Below are 17094 nucleotides of genomic sequence, written 5' to 3'. Positions count from 1 at the left end.
TTGTCTCTTGGAGGAGTCATCAGCAGCCTGATTAAGGGGCTTAAGCTTGTCGTTCAAAGAGAAAAAATGGAGCATTTCAAACCTCCCCCAGATTTTTCCTTTGCTGGAAATCTTGGGGAGAATTGGAGGAGATGGGAACAGAAGCTTAGGTTACACCTTGCAGTCACAAAGGCTGAGGAAGAGGCAGAGGATTATAAAATTGCAGCCAGGCTTCACTGCATTGGGATAAAGTCCTAGGTATTTACGACAGTATACAGGGCGTGTTTGCAGACTCTAATAACAAAACCCTTCCAGAGGTGATGGCAGCATTCGAGAACTACTGCCAACCTGGGAAAAACCCTGTCTTTGAAAGGTAGCAGTTCTGGCAACTTAGGTACAATGGGATGTGGAAGGATAGATGATTTTGTTTCAGAGCTCAGAAGCAGAGCACAGCATTGTGAATTTGCACTTGCTGAGGATGTTACGTTGAGGGACTAAATTATCTTCAGCATAACTTCCTGCAAACTCAAAGAAAAGCTGCTGGAAACCCCTCCATCACCCTACCCCTGGCTGTGGATATCTGCAGAGCAAAGGCTCTCACAAGTGCTCAGGCCCGAGTTATGTCTGCAGAAGCAAGTGTGCACACAGTGGAGCAAAAGCCAAGCTGCCAGAGCACTTTGCAAAAATGAAGCAAGCCATCAGTGAAGTTTGCCGCACAGGTGCTGTTGTGTCTTCTTGTGTTTTTGTTGTACTGTCCCTTGAAGGCCAAAGCCCTGCTGTTCAGCACTGTAGGATTCAGTGACTTTGGGGCAGTTTTGCAGCTCTGGGGACTCCCTGCTCTCTGCCATGAGGAGCCAGAGGCTTTCTTGGTGCCTCTCCCTGCACGGGACTGGGCTGGGTCATGTCAGCGGCAGAGCAAGTATACGTTATGCATATATCTACTGAGGGCAATTGTTGGATCCATCTGGATATGATTCAAGATAGTTATCATAATAAATTACTATTAGTTCAACCCAGAAGTGTCCAGAGCATTGACGCTGAACTCACAACATAGCATCTGGCAATGAGCATGGGATCCTTTGCTGAAAAGGCCCCCCTAGATTGTGGGATGACGTTCTGAGACCAGGCTGTGTTTTGTGATGAGAGGGAAGTTTTCTTCTTCTTCTTCTTTTCTCCCTATTATGGCTGATGTTAATTAAAATGGTCACACTGGGGCCCGTACAATTGATGTGAGCAGCCAGCTCCTTGGGGCTGTCCAGCGGCAAGGCTATCCGATTACCTGGAAGCCAACGTACTGGAAAATCCAGCACAGAAGCGCACGATGCTCCGGAGAGTCTGCGGTGCCAAAATATTTGCCATTGTCCGTTCCCCCCCAGCACCTGCCTTACCAAACACTAAGTCTTATGCTGAACTAACTGCCCCACTAAAGGCCCATTTTTGCCCACGATCATCTGTTACCCTGCAGAGATTTCATTTATTAAATGGGACCAAAGGGCAAGCGAAGGCATAGCAGATCACATGGCTGAGCTCCACCCCCTTGCCGAATTTTGGGAGAGTGGGGGTCTCCTGGATGACTGCTTCATGACTGTCTTGTCTGTGGGGTTCAAGATAAAGCAATCCAACGTTTCCTGCTCAAATTTGACTTTGGCTACTGAACAAGAAAAAACCTTGGCAGCTGAAGCAGCATCCCATAATGTGAGAGAAATTGGCCAGGTGTTCTCCAGTCATGTCCGCTTCCTCCAAAAAGATCAAGAATCAGATCATCACCAGCAAAATCAGTGCATCATACCCTCACCAACTGCATCACGTAAGCAGATTAATCCACAGACATGTTTCAGTTGTGGCGGCCAACATAGACGAAGGGAGCCAGCATCAGGAAGACGGAGTATCGTGCCTGCAAGAAGAAGGGCCACGCAGAGAGGGTTTGCTGCTCGAGGGCCAGTTCCAGGAGACAAAAACACTGCGGCAAAAGTATTCACTGCAAAACCACTCACACATTAGACTTGTCCCCACTAAATGAATGGAAAGGCAAGCAAAATAGAAGTGGACTCGGGTTCAGGAGTATCCCTTATAGGTGAAAACACATTCTTCCAGTTGTTTCGACACCTCTCCCCAAGTTAATGAAACCTGAGCGTCACCTGCGTGACTGTAATGGAGAGAGCGTGGAAACGTTGGGGAGCTGCAGTGTCAATGCCCACTACGGATCTGTTCGACAGCATCTACCCGTCATTGTCAACAAGGGTTTAAAGGGGAAAAAGTAAATGGTTCCAGTCTGCCATTACCTGTAAGTGAGCAAGTCACGTAGCCAGGTCATGACCTTGTGGTCACAGACTAGTTCAAACCAGCCTCATCAGGCAGTCAACAAGTTATAGACATGTGCAAATGTACTTGTATCGTGGCCAGTGCTGATTGGTATATACTGTTGCTCAGCTTATGATGTAACGTTTCTTATACTAACCTGCTTTGTTCAATGTACAGGGTCAGACTCCTGCACAATTTTTGAAACTAGTGCATGACTCTGTCCAGAATGCATTCTTCAATACACTAAGTCTACAAGTTCATATTCGAATGGCCTGTTTCAGCCTCCGCCTAACGAACCAGGAAAAAATGCCCCCAACAGTGAGACAAAACAGCTGGTGCGTCTCCTTTTTCAGACAGGCGTTACTCGAGCTGGGCGGGGCTCTGGCAGGCTGTGGAGGGCAAGCCAGGTGGAAACTGAGGAGGCCTGGTCGGCGGGACAGGTCTTGGCGGTGAGTGGGGCCTCTGGGGAAAGCCAAGAGGGGAGTGTAAGGGCAGAAGCATTACGCCAAGCCGCAGCCCTGGTTTGGGGTGGAGTGGGGTGGGGTAGGGTGCGGTGAGCAGCACAGTGGGGCATGTGACCTGGTGGGCCCTGCACATGGCCTTCCTGGAGCTGGTGGATGTAGCGGGTGGTAGTTGGGGGAGAGAAGCGCAAGGCTGGCAGGTGCGAGTGCCAAAGAGACCAGGGCTCACCGGGAGGCAGGGCAGGGAGCAGAGGGCCGAGCGGGAGGGGACGGTGATGGTGGCAGGAGTGCTGGGTCCTGGGTGGGTGAGCCAGGTACTTTTGGGCGTGTGTTTTCCAAGGTGCGCAGAGCCAGAATTGAGTCCAGAGCCTTGGGTGGGTGGTGGCAGCGGGAAGCCCAGGCTAGCGGGTGTGCTGCAGGGAAGGGGTCGGCCGGACGTGAGGCACCCCAGGGAGGCACTCGGAGCCTGGAAGGTGGTCGGGCGCAGTGAGGAGGGCGGCTCAAGGCAGGAGCGCCCCCTACTGGCCCGCCACACGGCCTGGGGAGCCTGCGGCTGCCAGGCTCCGGGCCGGCTACATGGCAGGGGCTGGGCTTGATGGCCAGCAGCTGTGGCCTCCTTTGGGAGGGCACTGGCTGGCCTTGTGTGGGATGTGCGACCTGGCGGGCCCTGCACCTGGCCTTCCTGGGGCTGGTGCATGTGGCGGGTGGTAGTTGGGCGAGAGCAGCGCGAGGCTGGCAGGTGCGAGTGCCAAAGAGCCCAGGGCTCGCCGGGAGGCAGGGCAGGGAGCAGAGGGCCGAGCGGGAGGGGACGGTGATGGTGGCAGGAGTGCTGGGTCCCTGGTGGGTGAGCCAGGTGCTTTTGGGTGAGTGTTACCTGACGCTACAAAAGAAGGGGGCTGCGTTTCCTTCGGTAGCTCAGCTGGTAGAGCGGAGGACTGTAGAGGGTTGGGCAAGACATCCTTAGGTGGCTGGTTCGAGTCCGGCTCGAAGGAGCGCCTCCCTTTTGGGGCTTGTACAGGAAAGCTCTGCACCTGGGGGTGGCAGGGACAGCTTGTGTGCAAGGTGAGCACTGGAGAGTTGTGCAAGGGCACACCAAAAGGGCCTACTGCCTGCCTGGGAGGCGCTGCCCATGGCAAAAAGAACCTGTCTCTGGGAGCGCAAGTGGGTTAGGCGGCAGGGGTGGCCAGGAAGCAAAGAAGGGGCAGGCTGGAGTAGGCAGCGACAGCCAAAGGAAGACCTGAGAGCTGCCGAAACCCGGGATTGATCCAGGGACCTTTAGATCTTCAGTCTAACGCTCTCCCAACTGAGCTACTCCGGCTGGTAGAGGGGGAGTGGTGGCTCTGGCTGGGCCTATCTCCCCAGGCCCTGAGCCCAAGGTGGAAGGCTGGGCTTGGGGCTCTGGGCGTCTTGCTTGGCTCCCGGACCTGCGGTTGCTTGGCCAGCGCCCGTGCTTGACAAGGGAGGCCCAAGAAGTGGCACGGCGTGGGGAGCCTGCGGCTGCCAGGCTCCGGGCCGGCTACATGGCAGGGGCTGGGCTTGATGGCCAGCAGCTGTGGCCTCCTTTGGGAGGGCACTGGCTGGCCTTGTGTGGCCAGGGCTGGAGGCAATGCAGCCGTGCCAGGCAGGCGAGACCAAGCCTAGACCAAGCCAAACCCTGCCCAGGTCGGCTGCGGGCGAGACCCGTTTGGGGTGGGCAGCGAGCGCGTTCCCTGCGCGCTCAGGCCGTGGGACGCGGCAGCTGGTGCGTCTCCTTCTTCAGACAGGCGTCTCTGGAGCCGGGCTGGTGTCAGGCAGGCTGTCGAAGGCAAGGCATGTGGAACCTGTGGAGGCCTGACCCAGAGGGACAGGCGTGTGGTCTTGGCGGTGAGTGGGGCCTGCGGGGAAAGCCGAATGGGGAATGTAAGGGGAGAGGTAGGCGGCCCAGCCGCAGCCCTGGGTTGGGGTGGGGTGGGGTGGGCCGCCCAGTGGGATGTGCAACCTGGCGGGCCCTCGCCTGGCCTTCCTGGGGCTGGTGCATGTGGCGGGTGTTAGCTGGGCGAGAGCAGCGCCTGGCTGGCAGGTGCGAGTGCCAAAGAGCTCAGGGCTCACCGGGTGGCAGGGCAAGGAGCAGAGGGCCGAGCGGGAGGGGACGGTGATGGTGGCAGGAGTGCTGGGTCCTGGGTGGGTGAGCCAGGTACTTTTGGGCGTGTGTTACCTGATGCTGCAAGAGCGAGGGGGTGTTTTTCTTTCGGTAGCTCAGCTGGTAGAGCAGAGGACTGTAGAGCGTTGGGCAAGACATCCTTAGGTGGCTGATTCGAGTCCGGCTCGAAGGAAAGCTCTGCACCTGAGGGTGGCAGGGGCAGCTTGCGTGGAAGGTGAGCGCTGCTGAGTTGTGCAAGGGCACACCAAAAGGGCCTACTGCCTGCCTGGGAGGCGCTGCCCCTGCGAAAAAGTCTTCCTCTCTGCGAGCGCAAGGGGATTAGGCAGCAGGGGTGAGGCTGGCCCACGGGTGGCCAGGAAGCAAAGGGGGAGCAGGCTTGGGTAGCCAGCAGCAGCCAAAGGAAGACCCGAGGGCTGCCGAAGCCCGGGATCGATCCAGGGACCTTTAGATCTTCAGTCTAACGCTCTCCCAACTGAGCTACTCCGGCTGCCGGGGGGCCTGTGGTGGCTCTGGCTGGGCCTTCCTCCCCAGGCCCTGAGCCCAAGGTGGAAGGCTGGGCTTGGGGCTCTGGGCTGCAGGCGCCTGGGCCTCTTGCCTGGCTCCGGGACCTGCGGCTGCTTGGCCAGTGCCCGTGCTTGACAAGGGGAGCCAAGAAGTGGCAAGGCCTGTGGCACAATTGCCACCGTCTGTGTCCCTCTCCAGAAATCTGTCTCTGCCAGCGTGAGAGGCTGGTGTTGAATTCCTCAGGGCGGGGGATCACAAAAGCCTGGTGCCTCCGAAGAGGATTCTCTGGTCGGTGGGGAGGGGGAGGGAAAAAGCCCCTTCAGGGGCCCAGGTGACCCGTGATGCTTTGTAAGTTGGTTGGCTAGTGGCCAGCACTGGCAGCTTCGATTGGCCCGGGCTGCTGAGGTCAGAAAGGTTATTTAAAGGCCCGGTCCAGGAAGAAGGCAGCCATTAGCCATGCGGTCATCGAGATGCATCTGAAACTGGCAGAGGAGCTTCACCATCTGAAACTGGCTTTCTCCTCAAAGAGTGACCTGCCTCCAGAGCAAAACTGCAACCAGCTCTGGATGATGCGGGTGAGTAAGCTACTCGACATCCAACTAGATCCGTAGCTTACAGTAACTCAGATGCGTGATCAAAAGGCTACCTCAGCCGTGCTGGTTTGCTCTATGGGATTGATCCCTGTGATATTTCCATGACGCTGCTCTACCTTTTACCCTGTTTTCACCCTACCCCCTGTAATCAATAACGTTCTCCTTTGTGACCGGTGTGGGAGACTTATTGAGGGGTGGGTCTAAGTTATGCCGAGGTGGCCCCTTAGGTCTGTGGACTAAGGGACACTTTCCTATTAAGGCCCTGACTTGGGAAAGTGCCCCAAGTGCCTGTATTGGGTGTAGTGCCAAGTGGACGATCAGGCCTGTGTTTTCCAAGGTGCGCAGAGCCAGAATTGAGTCCAGAGCCTTGGGTGGGTGGTGGCAGCGGGAAGCCCAGGCTAGCGGGTGTGCTGCAGGGAAGGGGTCGGCCGGACGTGAGGCACCCCAGGGAGGCACTCGGAGCCTGGAAGGTGGTCGGGCGCAGTGAGGAGGGCGGCTCAAGGCAGGAGCGCCCCCTACTGGCCCGCCACACGGCCTGGGGAGCCTGCGGCTGCCAGGCTCCGGGCCGGCTACATGGCAGGGGCTGGGCTTGATGGCCAGCAGCTGTGGCCTCCTTTGGGAGGGCACTGGCTGGCCTTGTGTGGCCAGGGCTGGAGGCAATGCAGCCGTGCCAGGCAGGCGAGACCAAGCCTAGACGGCTAAGCCGAGCCAAACCCTGCCCAGGTCGGCTGCGGGCGAGACCCGTTTGGGGTGGGCAGCGAGCGCGTTCCCTGCGCGCTCAGGCCGTGGGACGCGGCAGCTGGTGCGTCTCCTTCTTCAGACAGGCGTCTCTGGAGCCGGGCTGGTGTCAGGCAGGCTGTCGAAGGCAAGGCATGTGGAACCTGTGGAGGCCTGACCCAGAGGGACAGGCGTGTGGTCTTGGCGGTGAGTGGGGCCTGCGGGGAAAGCCGAATGGGGAATGTAAGGGGAGAGGTAGGCGGCCCAGCCGCAGCCCTGGGTTGGGGTGGGGTGGGGTGGGCCGCCCAGTGGGATGTGCAACCTGGCGGGCCCTCGCCTGGCCTTCCTGGGGCTGGTGCATGTGGCGGGTGTTAGCTGGGCGAGAGCAGCGCCTGGCTGGCAGGTGCGAGTGCCAAAGAGCTCAGGGCTCACCGGGTGGCAGGGCAAGGAGCAGAGGGCCGAGCGGGAGGGGACGGTGATGGTGGCAGGAGTGCTGGGTCCTGGGTGGGTGAGCCAGGTACTTTTGGGCGTGTGTTACCTGATGCTGCAAGAGCGAGGGGGTGTTTTTCTTTCGGTAGCTCAGCTGGTAGAGCAGAGGACTGTAGAGCGTTGGGCAAGACATCCTTAGGTGGCTGATTCGAGTCCGGCTCGAAGGAATGCCTCCCTTTTGGGGCTTGCATAGGAAAGCTCTGCACCTGAGGGTGGCAGGGGCAGCTTGCGTGGAAGGTGAGCGCTGCTGAGTTGTGCAAGGGCACACCAAAAGGGCCTACTGCCTGCCTGGGAGGCGCTGCCCCTGCGAAAAAGTCTTCCTCTCTGCGAGCGCAAGGGGATTAGGCAGCAGGGGTGAGGCTGGCCCACGGGTGGCCAGGAAGCAAAGGGGGAGCAGGCTTGGGTAGCCAGCAGCAGCCAAAGGAAGACCCGAGGGCTGCCGAAGCCCGGGATCGATCCAGGGACCTTTAGATCTTCAGTCTAACGCTCTCCCAACTGAGCTACTCCGGCTGCCGGGGGGCCTGTGGTGGCTCTGGCTGGGCCTTCCTCCCCAGGCCCTGAGCCCAAGGTGGAAGGCTGGGCTTGGGGCTCTGGGCTGCAGGCGCCTGGGCCTCTTGCCTGGCTCCGGGACCTGCGGCTGCTTGGCCAGTGCCCGTGCTTGACAAGGGGAGCCAAGAAGTGGCAAGGCCTGTGGCACAATTGCCACCGTCTGTGTCCCTCTCCAGAAATCTGTCTCTGCCAGCGTGAGAGGCTGGTGTTGAATTCCTCAGGGCGGGGGATCACAAAAGCCTGGTGCCTCCGAAGAGGATTCTCTGGTCGGTGGGGAGGGGGAGGGAAAAAGCCCCTTCAGGGGCCCAGGTGACCCGTGATGCTTTGTAAGTTGGTTGGCTAGTGGCCAGCACTGGCAGCTTCGATTGGCCCGGGCTGCTGAGGTCAGAAAGGTTATTTAAAGGCCCGGTCCAGGAAGAAGGCAGCCATTAGCCATGCGGTCATCGAGATGCATCTGAAACTGGCAGAGGAGCTTCACCATCTGAAACTGGCTTTCTCCTCAAAGAGTGACCTGCCTCCAGAGCAAAACTGCAACCAGCTCTGGATGATGCGGGTGAGTAAGCTACTCGACATCCAACTAGATCCGTAGCTTACAGTAACTCAGATGCGTGATCAAAAGGCTACCTCAGCCGTGCTGGTTTGCTCTATGGGATTGATCCCTGTGATATTTCCATGACGCTGCTCTACCTTTTACCCTGTTTTCACCCTACCCCCTGTAATCAATAACGTTCTCCTTTGTGACCGGTGTGGGAGACTTATTGAGGGGTGGGTCTAAGTTATGCCGAGGTGGCCCCTTAGGTCTGTGGACTAAGGGACACTTTCCTATTAAGGCCCAGACTTGGGAAAGTGCCCCAAGTGCCTGTATTGGGTGTAGTGCCAAGTGGACGATCAGGCCTGTGTTTTCCAAGGTGCGCAGAGCCAGAATTGAGTCCAGAGCCTTGGGTGGGTGGTGGCAGCGGGAAGCCCAGGCTAGCGGGTGTGCTGCAGGGAAGGGGTCGGCCGGACGTGAGGCACCCCAGGGAGGCACTCGGAGCCTGGAAGGTGGTCGGGCGCAGTGAGGAGGGCGGCTCAAGGCAGGAGCGCCCCCTACTGGCCCGCCACACGGCCTGGGGAGCCTGCGGCTGCCAGGCTCCGGGCCGGCTACATGGCAGGGGCTGGGCTTGATGGCCAGCAGCTGTGGCCTCCTTTGGGAGGGCACTGGCTGGCCTTGTGTGGGATGTGCGACCTGGCGGGCCCTGCACCTGGCCTTCCTGGGGCTGGTGCATGTGGCGGGTGGTAGTTGGGCGAGAGCAGCGCGAGGCTGGCAGGTGCGAGTGCCAAAGAGCCCAGGGCTCGCCGGGAGGCAGGGCAGGGAGCAGAGGGCCGAGCGGGAGGGGACGGTGATGGTGGCAGGAGTGCTGGGTCCCTGGTGGGTGAGCCAGGTGCTTTTGGGTGAGTGTTACCTGACGCTACAAAAGAAGGGGGCTGCGTTTCCTTCGGTAGCTCAGCTGGTAGAGCGGCGGACTGTAGAGGGTTGGGCAAGACATCCTTAGGTGGCTGGTTCGAGTCCGGCTCGAAGGAGCGCCTCCCTTTTGGGGCTTGTACAGGAAAGCTCTGCACCTGGGGGTGGCAGGGACAGCTTGTGTGCAAGGTGAGCACTGGAGAGTTGTGCAAGGGCACACCAAAAGGGCCTACTGCCTGCCTGGGAGGCGCTGCCCATGGCAAAAAGAACCTGTCTCTGGGAGTGCAAGTGGGTTAGGCGGCAGGGGTGGCCAGGAAGCAAAGAAGGGGCAGGCTGGAGTAGGCAGCGACAGCCAAAGGAAGACCTGAGAGCTGCCGAAACCCGGGATTGATCCAGGGACCTTTAGATCTTCAGTCTAACGCTCTCCCAACTGAGCTACTCCGGCTGGTAGAGGGGGAGTGGTGGCTCTGGCTGGGCCTATCTCCCCAGGCCCTGAGCCCAAGGTGGAAGGCTGGGCTTGGGGCTCTGGGCGTCTTGCTTGGCTCCCGGACCTGCGGTTGCTTGGCCAGCGCCCGTGCTTGACAAGGGAGGCCCAAGAAGTGGCACGGCGTGGGGAGCCTGCGGCTGCCAGGCTCCGGGCCGGCTACATGGCAGGGGCTGGGCTTGATGGCCAGCAGCTGTGGCCTCCTTTGGGAGGGCACTGGCTGGCCTTGTGTGGCCAGGGCTGGAGGCAATGCAGCCGTGCCAGGCAGGCGAGACCAAGCCTAGACGGCTAAGCCGAGCCAAACCCTGCCCAGGTCGGCTGCGGGCGAGACCCGTTTGGGGTGGGCAGCGAGCGCGTTCCCTGCGCGCTCAGGCCGTGGGACGCGGCAGCTGGTGCGTCTCCTTCTTCAGACAGGCGTCTCTGGAGCCGGGCTGGTGTCAGGCAGGCTGTCGAAGGCAAGGCATGTGGAACCTGTGGAGGCCTGACCCAGAGGGACAGGCGTGTGGTCTTGGCGGTGAGTGGGGCCTGCGGGGAAAGCCGAATGGGGAATGTAAGGGGAGAGGTAGGCGGCCCAGCCGCAGCCCTGGGTTGGGGTGGGGTGGGGTGGGCCGCCCAGTGGGATGTGCAACCTGGCGGGCCCTCGCCTGGCCTTCCTGGGGCTGGTGCATGTGGCGGGTGTTAGCTGGGCGAGAGCAGCGCCTGGCTGGCAGGTGCGAGTGCCAAAGAGCTCAGGGCTCACCGGGTGGCAGGGCAAGGAGCAGAGGGCCGAGCGGGAGGGGACGGTGATGGTGGCAGGAGTGCTGGGTCCTGGGTGGGTGAGCCAGGTACTTTTGGGCGTGTGTTACCTGATGCTGCAAGAGCGAGGGGGTGTTTTTCTTTCGGTAGCTCAGCTGGTAGAGCAGAGGACTGTAGAGCGTTGGGCAAGACATCCTTAGGTGGCTGATTCGAGTCCGGCTCGAAGGAATGCCTCCCTTTTGGGGCTTGCATAGGAAAGCTCTGCACCTGAGGGTGGCAGGGGCAGCTTGCGTGGAAGGTGAGCGCTGCTGAGTTGTGCAAGGGCACACCAAAAGGGCCTACTGCCTGCCTGGGAGGCGCTGCCCCTGCGAAAAAGTCTTCCTCTCTGCGAGCGCAAGGGGATTAGGCAGCAGGGGTGAGGCTGGCCCACGGGTGGCCAGGAAGCAAAGGGGGAGCAGGCTTGGGTAGCCAGCAGCAGCCAAAGGAAGACCCGAGGGCTGCCAAAGCCCGGGATCGATCCAGGGACCTTTAGATCTTCAGTCTAACGCTCTCCCAACTGAGCTACTCCGGCTGCCAGGGGGCCTGTGGTGGCTCTGGCTGGGCCTTCCTCCCCAGGCCCTGAGCCCAAGGTGGAAGGCTGGGCTTGGGGCTCTGGGCTGCAGGCGCCTGGGCCTCTTGCCTGGCTCCGGGACCTGCGGCTGCTTGGCCAGTGCCCGTGCTTGACAAGGGGAGCCAAGAAGTGGCAAGGCCTGTGGCACAATTGCCACCGTCTGTGTCCCTCTCCAGAAATCTGTCTCTGCCAGCGTGAGAGGCTGGTGTTGAATTCCTCAGGGCGGGGGATCACAAAAGCCTGGTGCCTCCGAAGAGGATTCTCTGGTCGGTGGGGAGGGGGAGGGAAAAAGCCCCTTCAGGGGCCCAGGTGACCCGTGATGCTTTGTAAGTTGGTTGGCTAGTGGCCAGCACTGGCAGCTTCGATTGGCCCGGGCTGCTGAGGTCAGAAAGGTTATTTAAAGGCCCGGTCCAGGAAGAAGGCAGCCATTAGCCATGCGGTCATCGAGATGCATCTGAAACTGGCAGAGGAGCTTCACCATCTGAAACTGGCTTTCTCCTCAAAGAGTGACCTGCCTCCAGAGCAAAACTGCAACCAGCTCTGGATGATGCGGGTGAGTAAGCTACTCGACATCCAACTAGATCCGTAGCTTACAGTAACTCAGATGCGTGATCAAAAGGCTACCTCAGCCGTGCTGGTTTGCTCTATGGGATTGATCCCTGTGATATTTCCATGACGCTGCTCTACCTTTTACCCTGTTTTCACCCTACCCCCTGTAATCAATAACGTTCTCCTTTGTGACCGGTGTGGGAGACTTATTGAGGGGTGGGTCTAAGTTATGCCGAGGTGGCCCCTTAGGTCTGTGGACTAAGGGACACTTTCCTATTAAGGCCCTGACTTGGGAAAGTGCCCCAAGTGCCTGTATTGGGTGTAGTGCCAAGTGGACGATCAGGCCTGTGTTTTCCAAGGTGCGCAGAGCCAGAATTGAGTCCAGAGCCTTGGGTGGGTGGTGGCAGCGGGAAGCCCAGGCTAGCGGGTGTGCTGCAGGGAAGGGGTCGGCCGGACGTGAGGCACCCCAGGGAGGCACTCGGAGCCTGGAAGGTGGTCGGGCGCAGTGAGGAGGGCGGCTCAAGGCAGGAGCGCCCCCTACTGGCCCGCCACACGGCCTGGGGAGCCTGCGGCTGCCAGGCTCCGGGCCGGCTACATGGCAGGGGCTGGGCTTGATGGCCAGCAGCTGTGGCCTCCTTTGGGAGGGCACTGGCTGGCCTTGTGTGGGATGTGCGACCTGGCGGGCCCTGCACCTGGCCTTCCTGGGGCTGGTGCATGTGGCGGGTGGTAGTTGGGCGAGAGCAGCGCGAGGCTGGCAGGTGCGAGTGCCAAAGAGCCCAGGGCTCGCCGGGAGGCAGGGCAGGGAGCAGAGGGCCGAGCGGGAGGGGACGGTGATGGTGGCAGGAGTGCTGGGTCCCTGGTGGGTGAGCCAGGTGCTTTTGGGTGAGTGTTACCTGACGCCCCAAAAGAAGGGGGCTGCGTTTCCTTCGGTAGCTCAGCTGGTAGAGCGGAGGACTGTAGAGGGTTGGGCAAGACATCCTTAGGTGGCTGGTTCGAGTCCGGCTCGAAGGAGCGCCTCCCTTTTGGGGCTTGTACAGGAAAGCTCTGCACCTGGGGGTGGCAGGGACAGCTTGTGTGCAAGGTGAGCACTGGAGAGTTGTGCAAGGGCACACCAAAAGGGCCTACTGCCTGCCTGGGAGGCGCTGCCCATGGCAAAAAGAACCTGTCTCTGGGAGCGCAAGTGGGTTAGGCGGCAGGGGTGGCCAGGAAGCAAAGAAGGGGCAGGCTGGAGTAGGCAGCGACAGCCAAAGGAAGACCTGAGAGCTGCCGAAACCCGGGATTGATCCAGGGACCTTTAGATCTTCAGTCTAACGCTCTCCCAACTGAGCTACTCCGGCTGGTAGAGGGGGAGTGGTGGCTCTGGCTGGGCCTATCTCCCCAGGCCCTGAGCCCAAGGTGGAAGGCTGGGCTTGGGGCTCTGGGCGTCTTGCTTGGCTCCCGGACCTGCGGTTGCTTGGCCAGCGCCCGTGCTTGACAAGGGAGGCCCAAGAAGTGGCACGGCGTGGGGAGCCTGCGGCTGCCAGGCTCCGGGCCGGCTACATGGCAGGGGCTGGGCTTGATGGCCAGCAGCTGTGGCCTCCTTTGGGAGGGCACTGGCTGGCCTTGTGTGGCCAGGGCTGGAGGCAATGCAGCCGTGCCAGGCAGGCGAGACCAAGCCTAGACGGCTAAGCCGAGCCAAACCCTGCCCAGGTCGGCTGCGGGCGAGACCCGTTTGGGGTGGGCAGCGAGCGCGTTCCCTGCGCGCTCAGGCCGTGGGACGCGGCAGCTGGTGCGTCTCCTTCTTCAGACAGGCGTCTCTGGAGCCGGGCTGGTGTCAGGCAGGCTGTCGAAGGCAAGGCATGTGGAACCTGTGGAGGCCTGACCCAGAGGGACAGGCGTGTGGTCTTGGCGGTGAGTGGGGCCTGCGGGGAAAGCCGAATGGGGAATGTAAGGGGAGAGGTAGGCGGCCCAGCCGCAGCCCTGGGTTGGGGTGGGGTGGGGTGGGCCGCCCAGTGGGATGTGCAACCTGGCGGGCCCTCGCCTGGCCTTCCTGGGGCTGGTGCATGTGGCGGGTGTTAGCTGGGCGAGAGCAGCGCCTGGCTGGCAGGTGCGAGTGCCAAAGAGCTCAGGGCTCACCGGGTGGCAGGGCAAGGAGCAGAGGGCCGAGCGGGAGGGGACGGTGATGGTGGCAGGAGTGCTGGGTCCTGGGTGGGTGAGCCAGGTACTTTTGGGCGTGTGTTACCTGATGCTGCAAGAGCGAGGGGGTGTTTTTCTTTCGGTAGCTCAGCTGGTAGAGCAGAGGACTGTAGAGCGTTGGGCAAGACATCCTTAGGTGGCTGATTCGAGTCCGGCTCGAAGGAATGCCTCCCTTTTGGGGCTTGCATAGGAAAGCTCTGCACCTGAGGGTGGCAGGGGCAGCTTGCGTGGAAGGTGAGCGCTGCTGAGTTGTGCAAGGGCACACCAAAAGGGCCTACTGCCTGCCTGGGAGGCGCTGCCCCTGCGAAAAAGTCTTCCTCTCTGCGAGCGCAAGGGGATTAGGCAGCAGGGGTGAGGCTGGCCCACGGGTGGCCAGGAAGCAAAGGGGGAGCAGGCTTGGGTAGCCAGCAGCAGCCAAAGGAAGACCCGAGGGCTGCCAAAGCCCGGGATCGATCCAGGGACCTTTAGATCTTCAGTCTAACGCTCTCCCAACTGAGCTACTCCGGCTGCTAGGGGGCCTATGGTGGCTCTGGCTGGGCCTTCCTCCCCAGGCCCTGAGCCCAAGGTGGAAGGCTGGGCTTGGGGCTCTGGGCTGCAGGCGCCTGGGCCTCTTGCCTGGCTCCGGGACCTGCGGCTGCTTGGCCAGTGCCCGTGCTTGACAAGGGGAGCCAAGAAGTGGCAAGGCCTGTGGCACAATTGCCACCGTCTGTGTCCCTCTCCAGAAATCTGTCTCTGCCAGCGTGAGAGGCTGGTGTTGAATTCCTCAGGGCGGGGGATCACAAAAGCCTGGTGCCTCCGAAGAGGATTCTCTGGTCGGTGGGGAGGGGGAGGGAAAAAGCCCCTTCAGGGGCCCAGGTGACCCGTGATGCTTTGTAAGTTGGTTGGCTAGTGGCCAGCACTGGCAGCTTCGATTGGCCCGGGCTGCTGAGGTCAGAAAGGTTATTTAAAGGCCCGGTCCAGGAAGAAGGCAGCCATTAGCCATGCGGTCATCGAGATGCATCTGAAACTGGCAGAGGAGCTTCACCATCTGAAACTGGCTTTCTCCTCAAAGAGTGACCTGCCTCCAGAGCAAAACTGCAACCAGCTCTGGATGATGCGGGTGAGTAAGCTACTCGACATCCAACTAGATCCGTAGCTTACAGTAACTCAGATGCGTGATCAAAAGGCTACCTCAGCCGTGCTGGTTTGCTCTATGGGATTGATCCCTGTGATATTTCCATGACGCTGCTCTACCTTTTACCCTGTTTTCACCCTACCCCCTGTAATCAATAACGTTCTCCTTTGTGACCGGTGTGGGAGACTTATTGAGGGGTGGGTCTAAGTTATGCCGAGGTGGCCCCTTAGGTCTGTGGACTAAGGGACACTTTCCTATTAAGGCCCTGACTTGGGAAAGTGCCCCAAGTGCCTGTATTGGGTGTAGTGCCAAGTGGACGATCAGGCCTGTGTTTTCCAAGGTGCGCAGAGCCAGAATTGAGTCCAGAGCCTTGGGTGGGTGGTGGCAGCGGGAAGCCCAGGCTAGCGGGTGTGCTGCAGGGAAGGGGTCGGCCGGACGTGAGGCACCCCAGGGAGGCACTCGGAGCCTGGAAGGTGGTCGGGCGCAGTGAGGAGGGCGGCTCAAGGCAGGAGCGCCCCCTACTGGCCCGCCACACGGCCTGGGGAGCCTGCGGCTGCCAGGCTCCGGGCCGGCTACATGGCAGGGGCTGGGCTTGATGGCCAGCAGCTGTGGCCTCCTTTGGGAGGGCACTGGCTGGCCTTGTGTGGGATGTGCGACCTGGCGGGCCCTGCACCTGGCCTTCCTGGGGCTGGTGCATGTGGCGGGTGGTAGTTGGGCGAGAGCAGCGCGAGGCTGGCAGGTGCGAGTGCCAAAGAGCCCAGGGCTCGCCGGGAGGCAGGGCAGGGAGCAGAGGGCCGAGCGGGAGGGGACGGTGATGGTGGCAGGAGTGCTGGGTCCCTGGTGGGTGAGCCAGGTGCTTTTGGGTGAGTGTTACCTGACGCCCCAAAAGAAGGGGGCTGCGTTTCCTTCGGTAGCTCAGCTGGTAGAGCGGAGGACTGTAGAGGGTTGGGCAAGACATCCTTAGGTGGCTGGTTCGAGTCCGGCTCGAAGGAGCGCCTCCCTTTTGGGGCTTGTACAGGAAAGCTCTGCACCTGGGGGTGGCAGGGACAGCTTGTGTGCAAGGTGAGCACTGGAGAGTTGTGCAAGGGCACACCAAAAGGGCCTACTGCCTGCCTGGGAGGCGCTGCCCATGGCAAAAAGAACCTGTCTCTGGGAGCGCAAGTGGGTTAGGCGGCAGGGGTGGCCAGGAAGCAAAGAAGGGGCAGGCTGGAGTAGGCAGCGACAGCCAAAGGAAGACCTGAGAGCTGCCGAAACCCGGGATTGATCCAGGGACCTTTAGATCTTCAGTCTAACGCTCTCCCAACTGAGCTACTCCGGCTGGTAGAGGGGGAGTGGTGGCTCTGGCTGGGCCTATCTCCCCAGGCCCTGAGCCCAAGGTGGAAGGCTGGGCTTGGGGCTCTGGGCGTCTTGCTTGGCTCCCGGACCTGCGGTTGCTTGGCCAGCGCCCGTGCTTGACAAGGGAGGCCCAAGAAGTGGCACGGCGTGGGGAGCCTGCGGCTGCCAGGCTCCGGGCCGGCTACATGGCAGGGGCTGGGCTTGATGGCCAGCAGCTGTGGCCTCCTTTGGGAGGGCACTGGCTGGCCTTGTGTGGCCAGGGCTGGAGGCAATGCAGCCGTGCCAGGCAGGCGAGACCAAGCCTAGACGGCTAAGCCGAGCCAAACCCTGCCCAGGTCGGCTGCGGGCGAGACCCGTTTGGGGTGGGCAGCGAGCGCGTTCCCTGCGCGCTCAGGCCGTGGGACGCGGCAGCTGGTGCGTCTCCTTCTTCAGACAGGCGTCTCTGGAGCCGGGCTGGTGTCAGGCAGGCTGTCGAAGGCAAGGCATGTGGAACCTGTGGAGGCCTGACCCAGAGGGACAGGCGTGTGGTCTTGGCGGTGAGTGGGGCCTGCGGGGAAAGCCGAATGGGGAATGTAAGGGGAGAGGTAGGCGGCCCAGCCGCAGCCCTGGGTTGGGGTGGGGTGGGGTGGGCCGCCCAGTGGGATGTGCAACCTGGCGGGCCCTCGCCTGGCCTTCCTGGGGCTGGTGCATGTGGCGGGTGTTAGCTGGGCGAGAGCAGCGCCTGGCTGGCAGGTGCGAGTGCCAAAGAGCTCAGGGCTCACCGGGTGGCAGGGCAAGGAGCAGAGGGCCGAGGGGGAGGGGACGGTGATGGTGGCAGGAGTGCTGGGTCCTGGGTTGCTGAGCCAGGTACTTTTGGGCGTGTGTTACCTGATGCTGCAAGAGCGAGGGGGTGTTTTTCTTTCGGTAGCTCAGCTGGTA

General features: G+C 60.9%; 12 non-coding genes across 12 annotated transcripts; 4 read left to right on the top strand and 8 right to left on the bottom strand.

Annotated features, from left to right (window-relative positions):
• Positions 1-3645: 3645 nt before the first annotated feature.
• TRNAY-GUA (transfer RNA tyrosine (anticodon GUA)) lies at positions 3646-3733 on the top strand. The gene is given in 2 exon segments: positions 3646-3682; positions 3698-3733. It is a non-coding gene; the product is annotated as a tRNA-Tyr (tRNA).
• A 253-nt stretch (positions 3734-3986) lies between these two features.
• On the bottom strand, positions 3987-4059 carry TRNAF-GAA (transfer RNA phenylalanine (anticodon GAA)). Its single transcript has one exon. It is a non-coding gene; the product is annotated as a tRNA-Phe (tRNA).
• A 1236-nt stretch (positions 4060-5295) lies between these two features.
• On the bottom strand, positions 5296-5368 carry TRNAF-GAA (transfer RNA phenylalanine (anticodon GAA)). Its single transcript has one exon. It is a non-coding gene; the product is annotated as a tRNA-Phe (tRNA).
• A 2253-nt stretch (positions 5369-7621) lies between these two features.
• On the bottom strand, positions 7622-7694 carry TRNAF-GAA (transfer RNA phenylalanine (anticodon GAA)). Its single transcript has one exon. It is a non-coding gene; the product is annotated as a tRNA-Phe (tRNA).
• Positions 7695-9205: 1511 nt separating this feature from the next.
• TRNAY-GUA (transfer RNA tyrosine (anticodon GUA)) lies at positions 9206-9293 on the top strand. The gene is given in 2 exon segments: positions 9206-9242; positions 9258-9293. It is a non-coding gene; the product is annotated as a tRNA-Tyr (tRNA).
• Positions 9294-9546: 253 nt separating this feature from the next.
• Positions 9547-9619, bottom strand: TRNAF-GAA (transfer RNA phenylalanine (anticodon GAA)). Its single transcript has one exon. It is a non-coding gene; the product is annotated as a tRNA-Phe (tRNA).
• A 1272-nt stretch (positions 9620-10891) lies between these two features.
• On the bottom strand, positions 10892-10964 carry TRNAF-GAA (transfer RNA phenylalanine (anticodon GAA)). Its single transcript has one exon. It is a non-coding gene; the product is annotated as a tRNA-Phe (tRNA).
• A 1511-nt stretch (positions 10965-12475) lies between these two features.
• TRNAY-GUA (transfer RNA tyrosine (anticodon GUA)) lies at positions 12476-12563 on the top strand. Its single transcript is given in 2 exon segments — positions 12476-12512; positions 12528-12563. It is a non-coding gene; the product is annotated as a tRNA-Tyr (tRNA).
• Positions 12564-12816: 253 nt separating this feature from the next.
• TRNAF-GAA (transfer RNA phenylalanine (anticodon GAA)) lies at positions 12817-12889 on the bottom strand. Its single transcript has one exon. It is a non-coding gene; the product is annotated as a tRNA-Phe (tRNA).
• Positions 12890-14161: 1272 nt separating this feature from the next.
• Positions 14162-14234, bottom strand: TRNAF-GAA (transfer RNA phenylalanine (anticodon GAA)). The gene has a single exon. It is a non-coding gene; the product is annotated as a tRNA-Phe (tRNA).
• A 1511-nt stretch (positions 14235-15745) lies between these two features.
• On the top strand, positions 15746-15833 carry TRNAY-GUA (transfer RNA tyrosine (anticodon GUA)). Its single transcript is given in 2 exon segments — positions 15746-15782; positions 15798-15833. It is a non-coding gene; the product is annotated as a tRNA-Tyr (tRNA).
• Positions 15834-16086: 253 nt separating this feature from the next.
• Positions 16087-16159, bottom strand: TRNAF-GAA (transfer RNA phenylalanine (anticodon GAA)). The gene has a single exon. It is a non-coding gene; the product is annotated as a tRNA-Phe (tRNA).
• Positions 16160-17094: the final 935 nt, after the last annotated feature.

Source organism: Alligator mississippiensis, chromosome 14, assembly GCF_030867095.1.
Source record: "Alligator mississippiensis isolate rAllMis1 chromosome 14, rAllMis1, whole genome shotgun sequence".
In the NCBI taxonomy this organism is placed as follows: domain Eukaryota; kingdom Metazoa; phylum Chordata; order Crocodylia; family Alligatoridae; genus Alligator; species Alligator mississippiensis.
Note: the sequence above shows the minus strand (reverse complement) of the source record. Positions and strands in the feature narration are given on the sequence as shown.